This window comes from Silene latifolia, chromosome X (genome assembly GCF_048544455.1).
Source record: "Silene latifolia isolate original U9 population chromosome X, ASM4854445v1, whole genome shotgun sequence".
Taxonomy (NCBI): Eukaryota; Viridiplantae; Streptophyta; class Magnoliopsida; order Caryophyllales; family Caryophyllaceae; genus Silene; species Silene latifolia.
The window spans coordinates 212304015-212320742 of NC_133537.1; the positions used below are offsets into that span (position 1 = coordinate 212304015).

General features: G+C 38.1%; 1 non-coding gene across 1 annotated transcript; it reads right to left on the minus strand.

Moving 5' to 3' along the window:
• Positions 1–13046: 13046 nt before the first annotated feature.
• Positions 13047–13153, minus strand: LOC141625299 (small nucleolar RNA R71). The gene has a single exon (XR_012535087.1). It is a non-coding gene; the product is annotated as a small nucleolar RNA R71 (small nucleolar RNA).
• Between the last annotated feature and the right edge of the window lie 3575 nt (positions 13154–16728).

A 16728-nucleotide genomic window follows, 5' to 3' on the forward strand; every position in this document is an offset into this window, starting at 1 on the left:
ACTTATCATTTATATTTAAATGTTTCTTTTTTGCAACTCTGATTCACCACCTCGGGAAACCGAGATGGAAACATTCTCCCTTTACCTTGGCCGAGTAAGAAGGGAGTGTTACATGTCACATCACAACGCATAAGCATGGCATTCGCTCCTTAATTTGTAGAGATGGCTCCTTTTGTGCATGCATTTTATAGCAATTATGCTACGTGTTAATAACCTTACATTGCAAATAGACTCTCGTTTCGACCCTTTAGATTAGGACCCCTATTTTTTCACCGCTTTGAGCCTTAATCTTTTATTTGGCAAGCCTACACAATCAACTACTTGCTATAAACAACCCCCCTTGATCAAGAAGTTGTCATGTTTTTTGTTGGAGTATGTGTCCTCCGCAATAGTCCTTTTACTTAATAAATCTCATATTAGAAATACACCGGGGATTTATTTTATATCTGTCAGCTGTTCAACGTAAATAAGTAACGGTTGGCTGAGTAGAGTTTGACGTTATTGTCGTGTGACGGCGGTGATCAGCTGATCCCTTTACGTCACACCTATAGTATGATGCCCAAATGGAAAAACTAATTATTTTAAAAAGATACAAATTAAATAATTCCTAGTGTATATTGACTTTTAGTAGTCAAGTGAATTTGTTATTTAATGTCGAGTAAGGTACTCGGGCGAAAGGAAGTTATTATTCAGTTTTGTGATAATTGACTAATAAATGTTGGACGATATTTAGTAATTAATAGTTAAATTACTAAATATGTACGTAAAGTGCATTATTCATGAGGCAGAGTTAATTAGCTATTTTAAGTTACAAGAAGTTGTAAAAATTAGCTAAGAGAGTTTTATGGGACACATTTTATAATGATAAAATGGTCTATTAATACTTAAAAGGTGGGTGTACATTATTTATTAATTTAAATTATTTAAATATTAAATAATTAAATTAATATTAAGTTATATAAGATAATTAAATATAAGACTTATAAGCATTTTTAGGACAAATGTCGAAAGTCGAAATAGACCCGGAAATAAACACCATGTGGCAAATTTACATGGGTTTATGACACATGTCACACCCACTAACAAATGATATACCTTTGTTTATTATTTTAGCTCCCTATAAATACCCTAGCTTTACACATCAATTGGGTTGAGAAATTGAGAAACAAAAAAACAATAAAAGGCCTCTTGCCGGATTTAAGAAGGAGAAAAAAAATGTTTTTTTTTTCCTTAATTTTTTCCAACAAAAAAAGGTGTTTTTTCCTTTAATTTTCCAAAAACTTATATGATCAAAAGTTGATCAAAACACATAAATGTTTATAATGGTTTTGCTTAGCAATAATGTAAATAATAGTCATAAAATTAGTGGAGACTAATTTTTTTAGTCCTAAAACAGTTTAGGAAATTATCTTATGATTAAATTTGATTTAAGTATTTATTAGTGATTTTTAAAGGTTAAAAACGCTTAAATCCATAATACCGTGCTTTATATCGACATAAATGTATTGATGGTTATTTGACATATTAGAGCATGTTTACATATTGTATGTAATTTAAATTTTTTGAATGAATGTCATTTAATTATGTTATTTAAATTAATTGCAGCAGGAGTTGATAATCAGGTCTCTGATCATTTGGAGGGAGGCCAGGGACAGCCTAGTCATGGCCTTACTTTTGCCAGGACATGGCCTAGGATTACCAGGCATAGGCCAGACCAAAGCGGCCCCAGCAAGACATATTTAGGCTAACAACAATCACAACAAAAATGATAAGGCAACCTCAACTATCAGTCCAAATTCATCAGGTCACAAGTGCACGTTCCAAGTCAACCACCAGCTACCACCTTAGCCAGCTGAATCTTTATTCAACTGGACTTAAATCAATACTTGGGAGCCAGGCTTAATTCCCAATGCAATTCACAGAAAATTAAATTGAAAAGTAAGTTGTAGGAAGGGTAAAACAGATAAAGCAGAATTGCCATTTTTGGCCAAACAAGGGAAAACATTCAAGGAAAGGAGTCTTGGTTTGTTTCAGCATTCCTCAGATAGCACCTTAAGCAACAGTTGGTGCCTGAACTATGGCTATTTAACTTCACACTCCCAGCCAAAGATTTCCAGCAATCAAAGTACAACCTGTCACTATCATGCATGCAGCTCTTTTGTTCTTATTTCAGTGTGCCTTAATTAAATTTCTAACCGTTGCAAAATATTTCCACTGCTTTTGTTTGCTTCCTAAGACTAATCCTCGCTCTTAGATGGAGATATCTATGGTTTTATTGTACTGAACTTCAACAGGAAATGCCTATATAAGGACGCTTCCACTGTCTGTTTCACGGAGACTTGATTAATGTTAAAAACCTTGAGATTTCTATCAAAATTTGCAAGTCTTATTAATTTTGCTGAGTCTTAGCTATAATTCATACTTAATATCTTCTTGTGCTCGCTTAGAAGGTGATTAAGGATTTGTGGTGTTACTTAGAACAAGTCTGTGCTTGCTTGAGCTGTTTTAAGTGCATTGTTTGTCTGTCTTGTTCTTACTCTGTGCTTGCTTGAGTAATTCCATTTTAGACTCCCTAAATTATTAATTTTAAACATTGTGCTTGATTAAGGGTGAATTTGATAATTATATTCTGGTTTTTAGTCACAATAAGAGTCACACAAATATGCCGAGAAAACTGTTTGAGATTCACACCATTTCAGTCTGTTTTTCTAATTATTAAAATACTTAGGTTGCTTGTAAAATTCTGAATTTTGGCTCAGTTTTAGTTTGCTATCTTAACTTAATTGTCACCAATTTTCATGATTTATCATGATCATTTGCTATTTTTACAAAAATCTTAAAGTTTGTTGCATTCCCTGAAGTCGTCCCTAGTCTGTTGTCAGGGATTGTCAAAATTGTGTGAGTCCCTGTTGTTTACCCCGCCAATTCTGGTAATCAGTTCTTAGGTTATAACACAATTCTATCTTGTGTTAGTCTTGAGTGTAAGAAAAGTGAGTTCATTTCCCTAGCTACATCAAAACTACAAAAACTAACCATGAGTGAAGAGAGAAAAGCAGGAATTGAAGCAAAGATGGATCAATTAACCAACCCGGTTAATGTGACCCTGGAAGTTGTGAACACTTTCATGGCAAGCATTCCTACTCCAGAAAGAGGAAGACCACCGCCCTACAGAGGAAGAGGCAGGGGTAGAGGTTTCTTTGGAGCAAAAAGAGGCCAACCACAACATGAGAATGAAGAAGAGCTCAACTCAGAATCAGAAGAGTCTATGATGGAAGAAGGTAACTACTTAACTAGAGATAAAGATGTTAAAGTAGAGATCCCTAATTTACATGGTAGTTTAAATCCTGAGGATTTATTAGACTGACTTAGGTCACTTGAGAGGGTCTTTGAGTTTATACGGTACAATGATAGGAAAGCTTTTAGAGTTTCCTTTTTAAAACACAAAGGATATGCATCTCTTTGGTATGAAAGCATGAAACACCAAAAGATTAGAGATGGTAAGGAACCCATCAGGTCTTGGGTTAAATTGAAAAAGAAATTGAAAGAGAAATTCATAGCCAAAACTATACCCAGGATATCTTTATTACACTAACTCAGTTAAGGCAAGACCAGTAATCTTTTGAGGCCTAACTTATGAGCTTTGAACAACTTATCCTGTAATGTGAGGTCACTAAAAAACCTGAGCAAAAGATTGCTAGGTTTGCTGAGGGCTTGGATCCTAAGATTTCTAGTAGGGTAAGAATGCAGCAGGTTAGGTCATTTGATGAAGCAGTCAATCTGTCTTTGAGAGTAGAGAAACTAGGAAAGGTGAAACCTGGAACACCTAAACTCCCCACCAAGCCAGCATTCAGACCTTATACTGGTGCTAAAATCACTAAGACACCTAAACCAAGAACCCAACCCACAGAGACAAGGGAAAGACACCCATGTATCCTAAGGCTAACCCACCTCTATCCAGGGATAAGATCAAGTGCTTTCAGTGCCAAGGGTTTGGCCATTTTAAGAAGGATTGTCCTTCTAACAGGGCTCTCACAGCTATGGAGATTGAAGAGTGGGAAAGGGTAGGTCTAGTTGAGTACGAGAAGGATGAGACATTGGTCCAAGAAGAAGTAGAAACTTAGGAGGGGCCAAAACAAGGACAGATTGTAGCCCACCCTGACACATGGCACAGTGTGGTCCTAAGGAGGGTCATGCATTCTTAACCAGCTCTTCTAGAAGCTGAACAAAGATCTCTGATCTTCAGAAGCAGATGCACTGTCCAAGGGAGGGTGTGTAATCTGATCATTGATAGAGGTAGCTATACCAATGTATCTTCCACCATTATGGTCAGCAAGCTGAGTTTACCTACCCAAGATCACCCAAGTCTATACAAGTTAAGGTGGTTAAACAAGGGCTCTGAAGTAAGAGTTGACAAGCAATACATTGTTCCCATTTTAATAGAAAAGTGTACAAAGATGAGATGTTATATGACGTGGTCCCTATGGATGCTTGCCACCTACTGTTAGGGAGGCCATGTGAGTTTGATAGGAACACCACTCACCAGGGTAAGGATAATGTTTACAATTTCAATCACAATGGCAAGAAGGTCACCCTGATCCCCTTGCCACCCAATCAAAGAGGCTTTGGAAGTCCTAACATGCCTGAAGAAGTAAATGGAGTGTCGTTTCTATCTGATGCAACCATGATCAAAGAACTAAAGTAAGAGCAACATGTGATGTTTCTGCTGTCAAGAGAAGTCACCACTAAAGGGGAGAGCACCGGTGTACCTGTAAAGGTTGAACCTCTGATTCGGAGATACAAGGAGTTTTTTCCAGTTGAGTTGCCTAGTGGACTACCACCTCTGAGAGAAATTGGGCATCACATAGACCTTGTAGCTCGTTTTGTGATACCAAAGAGGCCATCTTACAGATTTGATCCCACAGCAACCAAGGAACTGCAGCACCAAATTAAGGAATTGATGACAAAGGGCTTTGTGAGGGAGTCACTGAATCCATGTGTAGTGCGTGCTTTACTAGTGCCAAAGAAAGATGGAACTTTGAGGATGTGTACTGATAGCACGGCTATAAACAACATCATTATCAAGTATAGGTTCCCCATTCCAATGTTGGATGATATGTTGGATGAGCTCAGTGGAACCAAGATCGTCTCAAAAATAAATCTTAGGCAAGGGTATCATCAGGTGAGGATAAGAGAAGGTGATGAGTGGAAAACAGCTTTCAAGACCAAGCATAGCCTATATGAGTACCTTGTCATGCCATTTGGTCTGTCCAATGCCCAAGGACTTTCATGAGGCTAATGACTGAAGTTCTAAGTCCCTGCCTTAGGATATTTGTTGTGGTATACTTTGATGACATACTCATCTATAACAACAGTCCAAGTGAACATCTGTTACACCTGGAAGCAGTTTTCAAAATACTTAGGGAATAAAAACTGTATGGGAAGCTAGAGAACAATACCTTCATGGTCAATGAGGTAGCATTTCTGGGGTATATCATATCTGGGAGAGGGATATCAGTTGATCAGGAGAAGATCAGGGCAATGCAGTCATGGCGAGTCCCATAAAAATTTACAGAAGTAAGGGGATTCCATAGCCTGGCATCTTTTTACAAGAGATTCATCAAAAATTTTAGCTCAGTTGTTGCACCAAACACTGGGTGCATGAGAAAAGGGGATTTCCAATGGACCGAAGCTGCTCAACAGTCCATTGAGAAAATAAAGAGGTTGATGTGTGAGACTCCCATTCTGAAGCTGCCTAACTTTGATCAATTGTTTGAAGTGGTGTGTGATGCCAATGGAGTTAGGATAGGAGTTATCCTAATCCAAGGCCAGAGACATGTGGCATACTTTAGTGATAAGTTTAATGGAGCCAAGTTGAAATATTCATCTTATGACAAGAAGTTCTATGCAATCATTAGAGCCCTTACACACTGGAGTCATGACATAAAACATAAACCATTTGAGTTACATTCAGATCATGAGGCCCTAAAATACATCAATGGCCAACATAAACTGAGCCACAGGCATGCTAAATGGGTGGAGTTCCTGCAAGCATTCACCTTTTGATGGCGGGTCCTAAAGAAGGTGGCCTTTTGGAAAGGAGTTCCAAGAAGACCAGAGTTTTCTTAAGAAGGCGGCTTATTGGATGGCGTTCAAATGACGTTCATGGGACCAAGGAGTTGGTTTCCGAAGTGTAATAGTTAATTTGATTAACTAGTTTAGGGGCCATACTAGACATTAATTGTTTTTTACATGTTTTATTTTGCATACATGCCAAATAGCCGTCACATGCATATTTATATCATTATTGTCGATTAATTTTTAGAATTTCCTTATTTAGTTCACTTAAGGGAAGTTGAAAAAAAATTGACATGATCTCGCACAATTTTAAATATTGAGATTAGCCTTTCTAATTAGTAGTACCTATGAATCCCTTCTTCATTAAAGAGCTGGCTTGGCTCACCGAGGTGCTTCCTTTTTACGTTGGATAAGTAGGGTAATAAACGTTATTACACGCAAAAGCCGGTTGGACTCAACGGAATTGCAAGGTTGGTATGTCTGGCGTCACTGGGCCCATTCTTAAGTTCCGAGGCTAGGAGACGAATTTATTAGAAATACGTTGACCGAGAGTTCTGGGGGTAGAATCAGTCAAAGAGTTTACTCACCGAATTTATTTAGATCTCGTATGTCTGGCGTCACTTGGCCAAATTTATTTAGAGACGGATCACGGGATCATTTATATATTTTAGTGGGAGATCATTATATAAATGTGAACCTATTAAAAATGTTTTACAAGTCTTTTATTTACTATAAATGTTAATATTTCCTTCATTCTCGTTTGTAGAATCAATCGCGCAATGTCAACTGAATACTTTCAATCCGCTTCTCACTATCAAAATTCACATCAACGTTTATCCTTAGAAAGTGTTTCTTTGGAAAATAACAAAATTCACGATTAGGAGGCAAATCTCCATAAATCTGGTCAAACAGACAAGATAATGCGAAAATTTGTTGAAACTCGTTCACTCAAATCTTCTACTTGTGCAACAAATGTTGATGGATTCTCTTATGAAGAGAATAATATACAAATAAGTGGGAGTTTTAGGAAAAAAAAATTGACCTTAAAAGTTAAGGATAAGTCGAGATTCAAAAGAAATAGAGATTGCTCCGAATATTTCGAAGATCAGGAAGCTGGTTCCTTTTCTTCAAATATTTATATGATAGACATAAATTTTGGTAGTACCACAACATGGGTATTTGATACTGGTTGTGGTTCTCACATTTATAATCACTTACAAGGGTTAATAAACGTACGCCGTTTAGCAAAAGGTGACATTGACCTACGAATGGGAAATGGAGCTAGAGTAACTGCTGCTTCTGTAGGGACATATGTAATCAATTTAGGATCAGGTCAAAAGTTGTACTTAAAAAATTGTTATTACGTACCAACTCACAGCCAAAATATAATTTCCGTTTCTGTGTTAGACACAGAAGGTTTCACTTTTGTGATAAAAAAAAAAATTGTCTTACCTTTTTCATATGATGAATTGGTTTATGGCCAAGCCATTACAATTGGGGGAACTTACGTTCTAGACTTGACTAAAGATGTTTATCATATAGATAACAAAAAGGCGCAAAACAGGTGATTCAGATCAATCTTATTTTTGGCATTGTAGATTAGGTCATATAAACGAGAGGCGTATTAAGAGGCTCGTTTCCACTAGAGTTCTCAGATCATTCGATTATGAATCTTATGGCATATGTGAATCTTATTTACTTGGCAAAATGACTGGTTCCTCTTTTAATGGAAAAAGTACACGAGCCAGTGAGTTGTTAGGACTTATACATACCGATGTATGTGGTCCAATGACAATCTCAGCCAGAGGTGGTTTTGACTACATCATCACTTTTAGAGATGATTTAAGTAGATATGGTTATGTCTACTTAATTAGCCATAAAAGTGATGCTCCTGAAAAGTTCAAAGAGTTTCAAAATGAAGTAGAGAACCAACTTCAAAGAATGATCAAAACCATACGATCAGATCGTGAAGGTGAATATCTAAGCAATGACTTTGATAAACACCTGAAAGACAGTGGAATAGTATCACAGTTAACTCCTCCACGCACACCATAATTAAATGGTGTGTCTAAAAGAAGAAATCGAACTTTATTAGATATGGTTCGATCCATGATAAGTGAAACTGAGCTTCCTGACTCATTATGGGGTTTCGCACTATTGTCTGCAATATTTTCACTAAATCGAAGCCCGACTAAAGCTGCCGAGAAAACTTAATATGAGATGTGGAAAAGGAAGGTCCCTAAGTAGTCGTTTCTTCAAATATGGGGATGCGAAGCTTATGTCAAGAGCAAGTCTGACGATAAATTAGCTACCCGATCCGACAAGTGTTTCTTTGTAGGTTATCTAGAGGAAACTCATGGATATTATTTCTACCATCATCAAGAGGGAAAAGTGTTTGTGTCTCGCGATGCTGTCTTTCTTGAAAAATATGTTATTTCTAGAAGACAGAGTGGGAGAAAATTTGAACTTACTGAAGTTCAAGAGCCACAAACTGAGGAGGTGTCGCGGGAAGATGTTCCTTCTACATCCGAATTAGTTATAAATCCTTCGAAACCTAGGAGGTCAAGTATGATAACTCACCAGCCTGATAGATACCTTGGTATTATCGAGGAAAGTGGTGATTATGATGTGTTACTTTTGGAAAGTAACGAACCTGCAACCTACAAAGCGGCTATCTCTAGTCCTGATTCTAACAATAGCTTGAGGCCATGAAATCTGTAATGGATTCCATGTACGAAAATCAGGTATGGTACCTAGTTGACTTATCTAAAGATGTACGACCTCTTTAGTGTAAGTGGATATTTAATATTAAGATCGGCATGGATGGACATAAAGATGTCTAGAAAGCTAGATTGGTCGCGAAAGGTTTCACTCAGGTTCATAGTTTACACTATGACAAAACTTTTGCACCAATTGCTATGCTTAGATCCTTTAGGATTATGTTAGCGGTTGCTGCATTTCATGATTATGAGATATGGCAAATGGATGTCAAGACCGCCCTCCTCAATGGGTTTCTGTAAAAGGAAGTGTAAATAACACAACCTGAAGGTTTTGTGGATCCTAAAAATCCTAACAAAGTATGTGTTAAGCCTGATATTTCCACGATATATACAGGGTATGATTATGCCCTGGCCTGACGTTCAAGACAGAAGCCAAAAGATAATTCAGGCTAGGTACCAGGCAGGAGAGGACAACGGTCAAATATAACGACATCAGTTGACCAAGTCAGCAAGGAATATATGGAGTAATTATCATATAATTATCGTAATTAAATCGGCATTAAAGGAGAATAATTAGTCATAATCATGAAGCATTTCTCTGGCTCATTAGGCGCGTTGAAGACAGCAATCAAGGGAGTCATTAATGGAAAATATTATGTCATTAAAGGAGAAGATCTTGCGGTTACATGAAGATGGCTATATAAGAGAAGCTGAAGACCATTTGAAGACACATCCTATTACGCACTACCATACAAGAGAAGCTTACAAGTTATCCTATTATGACACTTACAACAAAAATACTTTGTTTAAGCTTAAAATACAATTATTCTCCAAATATTATTATCTTATTTGTTCTCTTTATTTTCTTTTGTTTGCACTTTATTAAGCCTGCCCTGCAGCTATATACGAGATAAAAGAGCTAGTTAACCCTGCTAATTCTATACCCTGACCTGATTCAGCCCTGCGCAGAATCTAGATAAAATAATTGGCGCCCACAGTGGGGCATCTAGCTCATTAAATATCTTTTTTCTTTTCCATTTTCACAAACAAAATCCAAAAAGAAACTATAAATGGCCACTCCAACCATAGAGGAGCAATTGGCTGCGGCATTAAAGAAGGTGGCCCAGTTTGAGGTTGAAATCTAACAATTAAAAGAATCTCAATCAGCCTTGAAACAGAAATTGGAAAAATTCAAAGGATCAAGCTCCAAGATCCAGCCAGGAACTCCATTCTCATCAATTATCAAGCACTTTGATTTCTCGAGCTTTGGGAGTCCAGGTTGTGCTAAGAAATCAATCAATATTGATGATGATGATACTCCCAAAGATGACAACGGGAAGCATGATGAAACAGAAGCAACCGTCATGATAGCAATAATCCAGGAGATCAAGAAACTGAATGAAAAATTCGAAAAAATACCTGGACTCCTTGCCAGCATTGAAGAAGCTTCCCTAAAGCGTTATGCTGACTCGCCTTCATAGACGAGATAGTTAGAGTAGATCTTCCCAAGAAATTCGTGATTCCATCTACAAGAACCTATGATGGAACCTCGGATCCACAGGATCATGTGGCCTTCTACAAACAAAAAAGGTTGGCTGCATCTATCCCAGTGAGTTTAGGTAAGCTTGAATGTGCAAGGGATTCGGAACTACCCTGATTGGTCATGCACTGCAATGACATATTAACCTGACAAATCGAAGCATCAAGTCCTTTGATGACTTGGTCAATACATTTAATCAACAGTTCGCTAACAGTAGGGAACTGGAACAACCAGATTAAAGATGAGAGCCCCAGAAGTGATGTGACCATTATTTGAGCGTATTTAGTCTCCGAATTAGTCTTGTTCCCATGCTTTTTACTGCATATTTAGGTCATTTATTGTCTTTAGTCCTTTGTTTTGCATATTCTTTGAGGTTTTGTTCCCTTGGTAGGAAAGGAGTGCAAACCTTGCATTTTCATGGCAAAATATAGTTAAATTGATTGAATTCAATGACCAAGCATCAAAGAGAAGACAAGACTAGAAGGCCTTTATACATGTTATAGTACATGGGCAATGATGAGGAAAGATCCTTGCATCTCCGACAAAATCCCCAAGGATTGTTGGAAGGAGGAAGAAAAGAAGAAAAGAAAGAAACTGGCGAAGAATCCGAGCGGCTTGACCCTCGGGACGCTCGTCCAAGAAGGCAACAATCAGAGCGTCCGACCAGACAATCCGCTCGTCTGGCAGCCAGACAATCCACTCGTCCCGCTGCCTCGGACGCTCGGATTGTGTTACAGCCATTTTCGTTTTCTTCTTGTTCTATGAAGGATGCGCATATTTTGGAAAGACCGGCAAAAAGGAGACCGGCATCTCTTTTGAGAGGAGCGATTCCTCAAGGACTTAATTGTCATTTAAGGCCTTAGTAAACCCTAATTTTTGTACCTAATCCCCACTATAAATACCCCATTATTCTAATTAGATAATGATGTTCTTCTTATCAATCTCTAGTGTAGTTTATATCATTCTAATCTCCTCTTAATCTTGTAATCAACTTTTAATCAAGTCTTAATACAAATCTCATTTCCTTAATCTCTCTTTTGTTCATCTTTTATTTTGGGTGATTGAAGATTATTTGGGTTATTATTGGGAGATTGACAACCTCCAATCAATCATCAAGTACTTCTATTATTCTTTGCTTTATTATTGGAATCATTAGTAGGTATAATTCTCTTAATCCCTTTTTAATTATTGATAATTATCTTCATTTATTCATCATGTCTTGCTTTGTTAATGTAATTGACAACCTTGTTAATATGCTAAACTTGATAATGAGTGAGTAGTTTCCTTAACTAGGGTTAATGGATAATTAGGGGAGATCAACATGGGGAATGATTCATGCTTAATTTAATATGTTTTCATAGTTTATTTGCTTGCTTGTTGTGATCTCAACTTATGCACATGTTATGTTTGATGAAATGAGAGCCTATGAATCCTTGCATTTTTTACCCATCACTTACCTTTTCAATGAGAATTGTAAGTCATAAACCAACCCGAGTCTCATTAGACCATGCATATAGTTGAGTAAGGAGGATTAAGTCGACTTGTAGGTGTTGTACAATCTAATCGATTCGGCTCCGGGACCCAAACCTTCCTAGGATTGTAAGATATAAACCAACTCGATCCATCACAACATTAATTGCTTGCTTATAATTTGAGAATATGTTTGTATGATCAATTCCCATGAATCCCCTATGACCCCATGATACCCTAGTGCCTTTTATCAATTGTTTACATCCCTTTTTAATCGTCTTGCTTGTTTACTTTCATTGCTATTTAGTTTAGTGATCTTCTACTTCAAACCCCAAATAGTGACACCCTTAGACACCGCTATTTACAATTGAAAATCTTACTTCAATAGCCGTCCCTTAGGATCCGACCTTTGCTTGCCTCTTTACTAATTGTAGAGTTGTTTGTGAAGTTATAAATATTGTTTTGGTCTAGGTGCTCTTAACGACAAGTAACCAAAAACTAAACCTCCAAGTGAGTGCGACCAAAAATGGCACCGTTGCCAGGGACGGTGTTAACTTGATTTAGATTTTCTTAAATTGTTATTAGTTGTGTCTTTCTTTGCCTTGGGGAAGTAAAACTCCTCAAGGTTTGTTCTAATTATTTTCGAGTTGTTTGATATTTTGCATGTCTAGAAGATCACAAGGTAACTTGTTCCCATTGATCACGAAATTGAAAGGACTTTGACAAACAATAGAAGACTTGCTAGAGGAACTTTGAGAGGTATTGGTGAGGTTGTAGATATTCAACCAAACACTATTGAGTTCGTTAACCCTTTTGCAAGACAAGGTGAGGAGAACCCAACACAAAATCAAACACAAAATCAACCCACAATGCCTAAATTTTAATCACATTCTGTACCAACCGAGGAGAACCTACCCAATGGTACTCCCACACCACAACACTTAACCAGAAACTTCATTGCAAAATCCGCATTTATCCAATTAGTCGAAAGAAGCCAATTTGGGGGGATGCCTAGTGAAGACCCTCATTCTCACATGGAGACTTTTTGCGACTATTGTGATGCGATTTCATAAACCGGTGTTACTCAAGACCAAATTCGAAGGGTCTTATTCCTTTTTTATCTAATTGTCACCGCAAAACAATGGTTGAAAGGCCTTGATAAGGCAACTCTCGGAATTGACTCTTGGAAGAAATTGGCCCTAGCTTTCTACAAAAAGTTCTACCCACCGGAAAAGACTAACATGCTAAGAGCTCAAATTACGGGTTTTAAGCATAGAGATGAAGAATCTTTGTGTGAAGCTTGGGAGCGGTTCAAGGGAATTTGTCGCTCATGTCCTCATCATGGACTTAGCGAGTGGTTCTTGGTACAAAAATTTTGGAATGGTCTTTATGAAGACTCAAGAAACATTCTCAACATGGGATTAAATGGTATGTTCACCGAACTTGACGATAATCAAACTTGGAACAAGATTGAGGAAATGGCGGTCATAATTCACAATATTGTAGACCTCGCAAGGCTACTAGAGGAGGAAGGCATGAAGTAGACTCTATTACTCAATTGGGTGCTCAACTTAGTGCTCACATTGATACCATCAATTTGAAGTTCGAAAAAGCTATGGGTAGGCTTGAAGAAGCCTCAAAATCACCAAAGCAACATGTTAATGCCATGACGGCATCTTCATCAATCCCAAGTGGGAAATGTGAGAATTGTGGAACTTTGGGACACGACCAAAGTGAATGTAGGGGAACAAATGAACAAGTGAATGCTTTTCAAGCATACAAAAGTGGTACCCCTTATTCCAATTATTACAATGAAAACACCAAATTCCACCCAAATCTCTCATACAAAAGCCAAAATGTTCAAAACCCTCAACCAACATACACCCCACCTCCCATGAGAAATCAAAATCAAAGACCCTTTTACAACCAAAACAAAGGTTACCAAAACCAAACTCCATACAATCAACAAAATGACCAAGGTTTTGATGTTCAAAAAGCGGTCCTCCAAATGCAAAAGAATCAACAAGAGTTTTTCACTCAAATGCAAAAGGATAGTCAAGCAAAGGACATCACCATCAACAACATCCTAGCCCACACCAAAATGTTGGAAACCCAATTGACTCAACTAGCATCTTCAAGTTCTCAAAGACAAAAGGGGCAATTACCACCTCAAAGTAATCCCCCAAGACATAAAACGGTTAGTGCCATCCACTTGAGGAGTGGTACGAGATATGAAGGACCAAAGAAGCAAGTTGAGGATGAAGTTGTGGAAGCTAGTGACAAAGAAGAAGTTGTGCAAAACTCCAAAGATGGAGAACCAACAAAGGACGAATTTTCAAAGAAAAGTGAAGACAAGGCCAAGGAGAAAGAACCCATTATGATTAGACTTTCTTTTCCAAGTCGTCAAGCTAAGCCCAAATTTGATGACCAACTTGGGAAATTTATCGAAATTTTGTAGAAATTGGAAGTCTCGATTCCTTTCACGGAATTAATCAATCACGTGACGGCTTATGCAAAGTACATGAAGGACATCCTTACAAAAAAAGAAGTCGATCCGGAAGCTTGAAACTATCACCTTCACTAAGGTGAGTAGTGAAATCCAAGGGAGTTCACCTCCGAAACTTAAAGATCCGGGAAGCTTCTCAATACCGTGTACCATTGGCGACACCACAATTAAGAAAGCCTTATGTGATCTAGGAGCTAGTGTGAGTGTTATGCCGTATTCGGTGAGTAAAAGGTTAGGGATGGGAGAGCTTAAATGTACCAACATCACACTCCAAATGGCCGATAGATCGACGAAGACACCATTGGGGATATGGGAAGATGTTCTCGTAAGAGTTGGGAAATTTTTCATCCCGGTGGACTTTGTCATTGTTAACATGGAAGAAGACTCCAATATTCCAATCATTCTAGGTAGACCTTTCTTGCACACCGCGGGTGCGGTGATAGATGTGAAACATGGAGAGCTTACTCTAGAAGTGGGAGATGAGAGCATAACTTTCAATCTTGATGGGACCATGAGAGCTCCCCGTTTGCATGAACCATGCTTTATGGTTGATCACTATAGCCGGAAGGATGATGGGAAAAAGTCGGAATTCCAATGGAAAAATAAAGTTGATGATGCTCCATCAAAAGAGCAAGAGAATAGCAACAAAGAGAGCTTGAAAAGCTCACCCATGACAAGTGAAAAGGATGGCCTCATTGGCCAAATCAAGAAAGGAGGAGAGTTGTCTCTATCAACTCAAGAGATTTTTAATGATCAAGTAGACGAAGTTTGCGGTCTTTGGAATGATGAGTTTGAAGGGATTTTCAATCCCTATATTGGCAACGCTATCGATCAAGACCATCATGAAGGACAACAAGTGCAAAGATCTATTGAGGATCTTTATCATGGTAATGAACAAGCTTTCGACTACTTCTTCAAGGTGTTGGGTAACATCAACAACACCTTGAACATGCCCCCATGACATTTTATTAAGGATGAGAGTTTGGTGGAGTCCTCTCCAAACCAACATTTGTAAATATTCTAACTCCCTAACTTGCATTTTTAATTCTTACATTGCATTTTTGTCATTTTTGGATTTTTGTACCTTGATCAAGATATTCATCATTTTTTAGAGAAGTGAGGGAGGGACTAATGATTTTATTGATGTGTAGTGCTTTAACTTAGTGTGGGGATAGCAATTTCTAAGGCTATTCATGCCTTTCTAGTGCCCCTACAATGTAGAACACGAGATTTGAATAATGGAAATGAAACGGGTTATGCAGTGCACGGATGGACCTGAATACGTGCTGTCCAAGAGGAATCCGAGCGTCTTAAGGGTAATCCGCTCGTCTTGCAGAAATCCGAGCGTCTGAGGAGGAATACGTTCATCCTATTGAGCTGTAAAAATCAAAAAATTGGTCTGTAACAGAATCCGAGCGTCCCACCTGAGAAGACGCTCGTCTGATTCTGGACGCTCGTCTGAAGGATAATCCGCTCGTCTTTTTGCTGCAACACCTTAAGAAAAGTTCCTGTAAGAGAATCCGCTCGTCTTTTTGAAAAGACGCTCGTCCCACATGGAGAACCCACTCGTCTTCACTGAAAGACGCTCGTCTTTTGGCGAGTTTTCCTGAAGCCTATTTATGAAGATTCCGAGCGTCACGTGCCTCCAGCCGCTCGTCTTCCCCTGCTGTTTTAAAATTGTCGGGCATTTTAAACCCCTTTCCCTCATTCATTTCATTCTTTCAACATTCAAACACTACCCATAAACCCCAAAACCCTCATCCTCTCCATCACCAAAAACAAGATTTCCTCAACCAAATTCAACAAAATCAAATCAAAACTTCCTCACAAAAAAACTTAATCACTCCTTTTACAAAATCAATTGATTCAAACACCAAAATCTTCAACCTTTGAATCGATTTTTGAGATACAAAGCAACATCCTTTCATCTTGAATCGATTTGAGCATAGCTACAAATTGTAGATTTCAACCTTCCTTTGGTGTAAATCAACAATGGCAAGAACTAAAGGAGCAACAAAGGCACTCAAGGCAAAGGCACTTTCAAAAAGGCAACAACTCCTTCAAGCAAAGAAAGTTTCAAAGGCTTTGGTAGTTTCTAATGCAAATTTGGAAATTCAACAACTTTATCCCCCTATGGAAGCAACAACATCAACAACTCCGGTTATTGCTCAATTATCTGACTATCCGGAGGTAATTTTCACTTCCGATTCTCATAGGGATAAATTTGTCCATTTTGCTAAGAAAAGCATTATGCCTACAAAATTCATTTGTGATAATGCCTTGACAAAGTTGGGTGTTCTTGAGCAAACCAAAGCCTTCTTTGAGGCCATGGGATTGGGTAAATTGTTTACCATGAGAGAATTGACATACCCCTCCCTCACCTTGGAATTCATAAGTTCATTGAAAGTGACTAAGGT